This window comes from Teleopsis dalmanni, chromosome 2 (genome assembly GCF_002237135.1).
Source record: "Teleopsis dalmanni isolate 2A chromosome 2, ASM223713v2, whole genome shotgun sequence".
NCBI lineage: Eukaryota > Metazoa > Arthropoda > Insecta > Diptera > Diopsidae > Teleopsis > Teleopsis dalmanni.
The window spans coordinates 67692923-67703530 of record NC_051847.1 but is presented as its reverse complement, the minus strand read 5'-3'; positions in this window follow the sequence as shown (position 1 = coordinate 67703530).

Sequence of the window (10608 nt, the reverse complement as noted above, 5' to 3'; positions counted from 1 at the left end):
AACTACTGTTTTAATAGAGAGATATTTTCAATAGTAGTGAATTACAGCAATAAAATGCTATTATTTCATTAATGAATTAAAGTTTTAGCTGACTTTACACCTATTTTGTATATTCCGTAATACCCGTCATTAGTGGTCTTGGAATTATTTCTTATAATTACTTCAAAAACTTTGTTGAACTCGTGCCCTACCAAATTTGAAACACAGAGTCCGATTGAGCTCTTCACTAAGAATATTTAATTGGCGGAAAACAGGTTTTATGTTAGAGATATTGGAGATTTTTTGTGTAAATGTTGCTAGGAAACGTCTAATGTAGTACCAACCTATCAATATTTCTGTTTTCAACAGTATATCTTTAATTAGTTTTAGCTTTAAATGTATAATTTATTGTTTTTCACAATTATATTTTACTCCATTTTTTATGGAGTTTTTTTTCAACCTTGTTTTTTTTTTGTTAAATCTTACTTTAAGTAAGTCATTTCATTTATAGCTTTAGCGAAAATCAACAAAATTTACCAGAAAGTGCATACACTTAGCTATTAGTATTCACATTTCTACTTTTGCATTATTATATCCATATTATATATTTTCCTACTATTAAATCCATACTATACTATGAAGCCATGTTTTATAGTACTTAGATTGGTGTTAATTTCTTCTCGTTGTAAATTATGTAGTTAATCTGGTGAAACCTTAATTTAAGTTAAGTTAGTTCAGAGTCGCATATTTTTCAAAATCATGCCAAACTATCTTTTAATGATGCCTAGCACCAGTAGTTTTCCTTATAGTTTTAGTATTTTTTAACAGAGTGCAACATTTGTGTCATTTGAGCATTTGCATTTATTTTTGGAAGATTATTGCAAGGCTTTTGCACACCTTGAGATGTCTTCCTTGTTTGTAATCTGTTTCCTTCTTGGTTTTGGTAGATTTTTCTTTTTAGGCTACTTTCTTCTCGGCTGCTTTTATACGATTTCCATAATTCACCATTCTTAAGTACAGTAGCATTTGGTTTTAGAGTTACAAAGCCGCTTAACCTTTTTAGCATAATTTTTTGGCTACTTTTGTTCATTTTTTGGACATTAGTGCGCATCTTGCAATCTTTACGACGGACGTCATTTACCATTTAGCCAAACTGTCTACCACTGTCAGAGTGTTGCTGTTTTTATTTTATGGTAAGTGGCAGATAAACGTTGCACCATGTGCCCACTGTTGACATGGTTAAAGAGCATTCATTTATTACACGGATTTATTTGGAACATCATTTTTGTTTAAAATATGTACTTGGAACTTTTTCCAAAAATGGTTACAAATTTTTTTTAAAGCCATTTTTGTACAGTTTTGTTTGGATGATAGCAGTAAATTAATTTTAATGGATAGGCTTATGTTTTCTTATCTTAAGTTATACGAAGCTTTAAGTAAAGAGGTGGGAAGATTAATAACACTCATATATTATATTATATACGTTTTATAGAGTAACGTATATTATTACATTAATTTTATAAGTAACTTCTTCAATTGTCCTATAGACGTAATTAAGTTGAGAATATAAATTTAGCGATTAGAACGATTAGGAATAAAAAATACAAATTTTTAATGTAATTATTTTACAACTGGCTTATGATTTCGTTCTGAAAAAAAAATTCAAGTTCCTGATAACTTAGTTAACGTACTTAGTTAATCTCTATAAACCTGCAGTATGCAATATTTAGTAGCCTTCGCTAGTCAAGCTGAATAGCGTCTACGAATCCTAATTTTTTTACAGAAAATGAGAACCTTTTCTCTCGCATTTACCACCAACGAATACTGAACGAAACATCTTTCTAATTGAAATATATCTTTTTACAATATATGATCATATCAGTGGAACCCTTGATTATGGTACGTTTAACCATATAAATGTTGTTCATATAGCTTATAAATATATCTACTTATTTTAATAATCCTATGGGACTTTAGATCTTCAGAAATTTTTTTTTTGAGAACTTCTAAAGAGTTTTCGAAATTTTATGCTATTTTTGAAGTTTTTGGTATATAGCTTTGCTTGAATTAAAATATCAGGTATTCCGGTATTAAAAGTGGTTGTAGCCGTAGTAACAAAAGTGGTAAGACCACTTGATCAAAAATATTACTGGTTTCATTTTTTTGGATTTTTTTGTCAGTTGGCGGACTTTGAATAATTGGGTTATGGTGAATTTGTTGGGTTTGTAGCTACACTGTCACAGTCAACTGACGTTTGACGCCTCTCTTTCGCAAAATGTACTTGACAGTAGCCTTTGTAGGTTAGATTAAAGTATTTAAACCTCTCTAGACTTCGTAGAGCATAATGTGAACATTTAGTTTAGTTGTTGGTGGATATGAAAGCAACATCTTCACTTACTTTTTATTGGATGGAAAAAGTTTAGGAACTTTAGTCGATGGGTGTTGAACTAAAAGATAAACAGTTAATAAATTTTTGTGTGAAGAAAAGTTCTTCCTCTTCAGATAGATCACAATTGATGTTTTAAAGCACGGTGCATAACCATCGATAACAATAGTATTTATGATTATCATAAATTTAATAGAATGTTGTCGAATATTGGAATTCATTATTTGAAATAACAATAACATGACAAATAAAATATCATACTTTGAGAAGAAGTTTCGAATGATATCTGCTACTAAAGAAAGTATCTCAACATATGTTACATTAAGATGTGCTTATAAACAATATTTTTATGATCTCGTTTATTTAAAATTTCTAGTACATTATACGAGTATATGCCCATCGTTATATTTCATCTCACTTACAAAAACGTTATTTCATGCCGTTTATTTGAGTGCAACTACAAATGTGCACAAGTAGCAGATACAAGATATAAAATTGCCGAAATATTTTCTGCAGATATTTCACACTTGCAAGTATTTAACACATCACCTTAACGAAACGGAACGAAAGGTCCGAGCTTGGCGTGGTATGATTGTTAAATTTTAATTGCATTTCCGTTTGTGTTAAGCGCATAAGTGACGTGCAATTTTATCTCGTTTATTTCGCCGAACAACGGATGCGATATCTCAAAAATTGCTCAGATATTGGTCAGTGGAGTGTGCGGACCACAGTGCAACTCATTTCAGTTTATAGCTCAGTACTTTTTGTTAAATTTGTGCAAATTTAAAATTTTCCTCTTTTAATTTGCTCTTTCATTTGCATTTTTCAGTTTTGCAATTTAAAATATTCCAAAACGTTTGAACTGCACTTCTTTAAAAGGTATTTTCAAGATATTTTAATGGTAATTATTTCTGACATCACATATTCGGATGCAATTATCAGCCATGCTTTTGTGGGTTTAAAATGCTTGCAATTCTGGAAAGTTCATTATGTTTTACTATTTCTGGTGGAGAGTAAATAACTACAGTGATGAAACATTATTAATGGCATTTTTACGATGAAATTAAGTGGGAGTAAACGGGCGGGTAAGACGATCCTTGAGATATTCATTGGCAACAATTGGGAGTAAACGAAATTTTGTAGTTTTAGCAATATTTAAAGAAGAAATAAATTCAAATTATTCTATTATTTATTTTTGAAACACCTTATAAATTATAAAGAGGGAGACAAAATAATAATTTAATTTGTATTATTTTTCCTTTACTAAAGCTTCAGTGTAAAATGCTTATTGTATTATTGGATGTTAGATAGTTGTTTTCCAACACTTTTATGGATAGAGGTTCAGACAATTAAAAGTTTTTTTTATTTGTATTAGATTACAATAATTACTTTTTATTTATTTATTGACAGTTAACATTAAAATTAATTTTAAGGGTAACTAAGAATAAGGAACAGGACAGCTAGGTCCTTCGCCTCGATGATGATTACACTAAATGTAATAATCGAACCATAGAACATAATAGCAATAAAACAAGACCGGGGGTGTGACCCAATCATTAAGAAATTTTTATGTCATCATTTTTTTTGTTTACTTAGTGTTAAAGTACTGTTGTAATTTTCATATACTCTTCACGCATTCAGAAAGATATCTACATACCTGTAATTCTATCCTGAAGAAATATCTTATCTTTTAAAAGAGCAGTAATTAATATTGGTAAACTAATACATGATCTTCTACATAAGTTCTAAAGTAATAATACTTTCTGGGTATTCTGACTGGTTATGGATAGCTGTTATAGTCTATTTTCTTTAAAATCTAATGATATCACTAAAAATACTGATCTTTAATATTAAGAATGTATAAGTTAAAACTCATTGCTTGTTAGGAAACATTTATCAAGTAACACTTGCATCTATTTTATTTCTTACGTTCTTCTACTGGTAAACCCAGTAGAAGATTTTGAATGTTGATTGTTTTGGAAGACCGGCTTATCTGGATTAAGTGTTATCTGACGTCAATGTATGGGACAAAAACTCTACTCAAAAAAGAACTTCAATCAATAAATATCCATTATCTCAATTATTCTTCTTCTTTATTTACCAATCAATTTCGCCTATAGGCGATCATGCAATTTAAAAATAATGCCAACACCATTTCTATGTTTGCTATTCTGGTTGCCCAAATAAACTATTTTTGTATTTCAGTTCTGATTTGATATCTTTGCAGTCTAGTCACTATGTTTCATAGACATAGAATGTTCAACCTGTTGATTTCTGAAGTCGTTTTTGTCAACTTTCCAGCCTGATAAAGACTGCGGATGTTCCATGTCCTGATTTGTAGTTTAGTGGATGTTTTAACTTTGGGGTCCAAAACTCATAGAGACTTATAAAGACTGCGGATGTTCCATGTCCAGATTTGTAGTTTATTTTAAGTCCCAATTTGTAGTTTAGTGGATGTTTTACCTAAGAGGACTATAACTCGTAATGAGTACAAAGACTGCGGACATTCCATATCCTAATTTGTGGTTAAGTGGATGTTTTACCTCTGGGGACTAAAACTCATAAAGACTCATGAAAACTGCTGGCAGTCTATGTCCCAATTAGAAGTTTAGTGGATGTTTTACCTTTATAGACTAAAACTCATAAAGAGTCATAAAGTCTGCAGATGTACCATATTCCAATTTGTAGTTTAGTGCATGTCGACTTGAACTCGAAAGGACTGCGGGTATTCGATGTCCTGATTTGTAGTTTAGTGGATGTTTTATCTGTTTTTGTTGTTGTAGCTACATGATTGTATTCTTTGTATGATTTTTGTGGTATAGTACTGCAGTGGTTTAATCTTAATCGTGAATATATTTTACGATATATAAAAGGGTACGATATATATACGAATAAATACTTTTTAATTTGACACTATGTACGTTATTGTATTGAAATTGATTACCTTTCTTAATTAAGCATACTTAATTGTGAAAATATTTTACGATACATAAAAGGGTACGATATATATACGAATAAATACTTTCTAATTTGATACTAAGTACGTTCTTGTATTGAAATTGGTTAATTAAATGATAGTACACAATTAATTAATTTTTTTTTTTGACTATATTCACATATTTTCGTGGAAAACTTTTTATCAGATATATTTAAAAAAATTTTCAATATCATTTCAAAATTAAAATTTCAAAACCTTTTGATAATATCAGCATCTTATCTAGCAAACATTTTTGGTTATTATTATGTTGAGCCTTTTTCGAGTTAGTGCATCTGGGTACTTTTACTCTTTGATAGCTGACGGATTTCTGCAGAGTTCCACCCATCTCACTGACTAATTTTTGTATTCCTCATAAGCTTCGTGATTATTCAATGACTGATATAAGATCTGTTACCGCCCCGTGCGGTTAGTGATTACTCTGAGATTAGATAATGCGAAGTAGGGCAGTCTGTCGGTTTTCGTATATAGTTTTTAATTATTGAGTTGGTTATTAATTATCATGCATTGTTCTGTTAATCCTGTAATTGTCCTTTAAAGTGAGGTACCAACTCTTTTTTTTCGACTGAAACTCATGGAGTTTGTAAATTTTAAACTACAAATTTGTGCGTTTTTTGCCGAAAAACATATTATGCTAATACCTTTCTCACATTTTTAAATATATTTTGAATTAACATTTTCTGAAATGAAAATGGTTAGAAAAGTTAAACGCAATAATGAAGTTTTAAAAATTACATTCCTAATGGCTTTCATGTTAAGATCATTAGGATCATTAAGGAATTTCATAAAATTTAAAGGCAATCAATTTGTTGTTGACTTCATTGAATTGAAACAGCTTAGCATAAAATTTTCCAAAGCGTTTTGCCACTTTACTCTCACTATTAAGGACTCTTTGTAGCGGTTGTAGTCCTTTTTTCAGGATTTGTGATTTTTTTTCACTGTGCAAATTTTCAATATCAAATTAAACAAAATGCTGAGCACATTTCCGACTAACAACACATTTTATTTAGCATATTTCTTTGTAGCTATCCTCAATAATTGTTAAACTTTTACTTGGTCAATAAAAAATTCGAGGACATTTACGGAACAACCGAAAAAGATTATGGTACACTTCCGTTCGAAGGGAGAGTTTTTAAAGGAAACAACAAACAATGGCAAATTTAAGGATTTCAGTGCCTAATGGCAAAAAATCAAAGCGAAATAATAATAAAATGTACAAAAATCAACTAACTGGAATAAATTTGACTCTACGGTTTTAGTATTTTCTTATTGTTACGGTGTTTGTTGTATCCTTTAAGAAATGTAAGAAAAGGGAAACTTACTAAACTGCGCCAAATTTAAATTTAAGGAAAAAAAAAATAAGAAAATAAGAAAATTTTTACACAAAAGCAACAATCAGTTCAGGCGCATACTTAACAAGGCATCAATACCGTAAGAGCCCACATCCCCGCATACGTTGGGACTTGTGTAAACTAAAATCCTGTGAAGCACCCAATTACCGCCCCGTCGAAGTTGTACACTTCAGGGCAGGCAAATTAAACATTTTCAGCAATTCGCAAATATTTTCACAAAGAATTTTCCACATTTTCTTTTTCGTTATGTTAAATTTGTTATTGCTTTTTTTTTTGTTTTTTTTTTGTTTTTTTTTGTCAAAATGAAATGCAGACGTCTGTTCAGCGCCCATTTATGTTGGGCGGCGAATGTTAAAAATATTTTTGCAAATGTGTAAATGTCCATTCGTCGTCCTTATTGAAATATCAAAATGTATGTTCAAATAGGCGAATTCTGGAAAGCGTCATCACGAATCTTCATTTTCTGATTTTATTTATTTTCCTTGTATATTTATTTTTGGTTTGAAATTTTTGTTGCATTTTTGTGAGGCACGAACTCTGCTTTATTTGTGGCACAGGAAGTTGGTATGAAATGAAACCGATATTGCCGTAGTGCTCGGTATGAAGTGTAGGGCAAAAGGACATTGCTTGGTCCGATATTTTTTAAATGAACAAACAAATACAATTGCTTTTGATTGAGTTTCATTTTTTGAACATCATAAAATCTTTTTTTTTCATCGTATTTACTTGGGTTGTTATGCATATGAATGTCGATTTAAGTGTACTTTAAAAACCACTGCTGACAGCGTCAGTGAACCTTTAATGGGTTTACAAGGCTGAACTTCATTTTTTTGGGTGGCTTCATTTCAAACATGAATGCGTATGGTTTTATTAAAAAGTATTTCGTTTTATATTTGTTTACAGATCAGGCAAGGACCTGACTGAATTAATGCCTTCATAATAGAACAGATGACGAGTTTTTCAAAGTAATAAACTTACAAATTGTTCGAACTTACGTGGGCTTACGTAGTGTTTAATGGAAGTCGCATAATGTGCAGTCATTTAATAAATCGTACACATAGGTGGGTAGAGTGTTCAATGTCTGGCAGCAAAGTGCAAAATCAAAGTTTTTATTAAGTAAAATTATAAATAAATATAATAAACGCCTATATATAAATTATATTAAGTCGAATTTTCAAAGATAACATATTTCAGGTCAAATGAAGTTTTTCTTTTTTATTGCATTCACATTTAATTTAAATATATTCTGCAAATATTTGGCAAACCTAACTGACTTTTCTATAGGCTTCAAACTCATGTATTGAAATACGAGTATATATATATTAAATCGTTTTAATATCACTTGTGTATGGAATATAAATTTCTGCAATTTGGCACTCTATCAAGTGCAATTTATTTCTTATGAAAAAGTAATTGAAATTTTAAACTTTTGCTTTTTTATTGCATGTGAACTTAGAGTTGCATTTACTTTCAATATGTCAGTAGTTCAGTATACATGCATATATTTACATATCTAATATATAGGCTATATAATGTATATATGTTATAAAAAAAATTATTTCTAATTCATAATAAGACATGTAATTTGAAAGCATTATTTGCGTGTTTGTATAGTGAAGTTTGCAGTCTCATTCGATTATAAATTTTTAGGTGAATGATTACCTGAATTGCTCCAAAATTTAGGTTAAGTTAGTACAGCTGTAAAAAAAAAAAAAAATTAGATATATTAAAATAATGTCTCGAATAATCAACTTGATTTATAATAATGAGTTACACATAAATATAAGCTATTGCAGTTCTTACAAAAAATCAAGAAAATTGTAAATAAAAATATTAATATAATATATTAATATATATAAATTAATAATATAACACAAAAAAATATTAAAATTAAATTTAATTAATATATTAATATAAAAATATAACTATGTCAGTTAATAAAAAGAAATAAATAAAATAAACATTTTTATTAAAAAAATTCATATAGCAAATATTTATTTTATTTTTTTTTTCTGTTCATATAGAAATAAGTATTGAAAGAATTATCAAATAATTAATGAAATATTTATTGAATGAATTTTTTAAATAAAAATGTTCTTTTTCTTCACATTCATATTCAATTCCACATGAAAAGTACCCTTTATGTATGATCTAGGTGCACATCGGTTTAGGGAGTATCCTTAATGGAAAAAAGTTCAATATTTTTGCAAACCCACTTACTGAAATTTAAATGCTACAAGAGTACAGACAGCAAGAGTTTGAATTTAAAAAATGTTGTAAAATTGAACTTCTTAATAAAAACAGTTATATACCATCCATATATACTAACCAACCACACATACAAATATACCATCCCATAAATTAAACCTATAATAGAACACGTTATATCCATGATTCCCTCATTAAAAAAGAAAACAGTTAGGTTTTTATGGACTGAAGTAGCAATGCAATATTCTTCTAAGCTAAAATTTATTCAATAGACAAGTGTGTATATTAATACCTTGTACGTCACTTTCACAATAATAGAATAACCATCCTGATAGTAAGGCAGATATAAAAGCATTCAATTCTGATCAAGTGATTTCAAGACTGTTAAAGGAGCATCTCGAAGAGCTGAATACCCTTAGCAAAAATTATCAGGTATAAATTTTATGGTTTTCGGAAAATGAAATACCAGACAAAGTTTCCAGGATAAGGATAGTCTCGCTGCTGTAGTCTTGTAATCATTCTGTGGCTTAAAAGAACATAATTTCTTTACATTCATTGAGAAGAAGAGTAGAGCAAGAAAGTCATACTCAAACTATCTACTACGATTATTATAATCGAAATCGATTTTAGGAACTTTTACCATAAAATGATTTTAGGATTGTATGAAGTCAAGTGCAATTTTCAATATAGTCATTATAGGTACTTGTATAAACTCTTGGTTGAATTATTATCTTTAGAATAATTAGAAACTTGCTTTAATGAGGCTTGTAGGCTTTTTAGAGGAGAATGGGATCTCAAAATACTTGCATGGAGTTTCCCAACACTAATGCATAAACAAAGAGGTACATAGATATACTTAGAAAAATAATTTAGTGATTTAATTAGATTTTAGCTACAACTCAGGTTAAATTATTCTTATTCGACACAACATAATGGTTCAACCGTACCACATATTGGTTATCAATATTTTCTTCATCATATGCGCTTAAATTTTTCAAACGAAATGATCGGGTCAATTGAACTAGTATGTCATTAGAGCATATTTTTTTGAGTGTAGGCATTGCATATCGGATGAAGTTATAAAACTCTGTAATGTCGGTTCAATACTATAAGTTATAGAAAAAAAAGTTGAGAGTGCAGAAATAAACTAAGTTCATAAAAGTGATACAATAGATCTCTAGGTCGTAGTGCGAAGTCTACCATTACAATAATGATTCTAAATATCTGAATTATTAATTAGTTATTTGAAATTAAATTATTTATTTATTTAATTATTTAAACATCTAAAAAAGAGATTAAAAATTATACATAGATCTTACAGTGAAATCCTCAGTGAACTCTAATATCATCTGAAAAAAATAGTTTTAATTGATATTTAAGTGATATTGCAGCAGATTTTGCTAAACATTTGAAAAATGGTTAAAAAAATCCAAATTGTTCTAATAAGTTGTCACTGTATACTCAAATTTTATGTGATAAAAATATTTCTATATGCCGACTTATCTAAAGAATAAACTTATTTTATATAAAAGTGTGCTAAAACCAGTATGGACCTATGGCATTCAATTATGGCGAACAGCCTCAACATCCAACATAGAAATTCTTCAAAGATTTCAATCTAAAACTTTACAAGAAATAGTAAATGCTCCATGGTATGTAACTAACATTCAAATCCATCGGGACCTTAG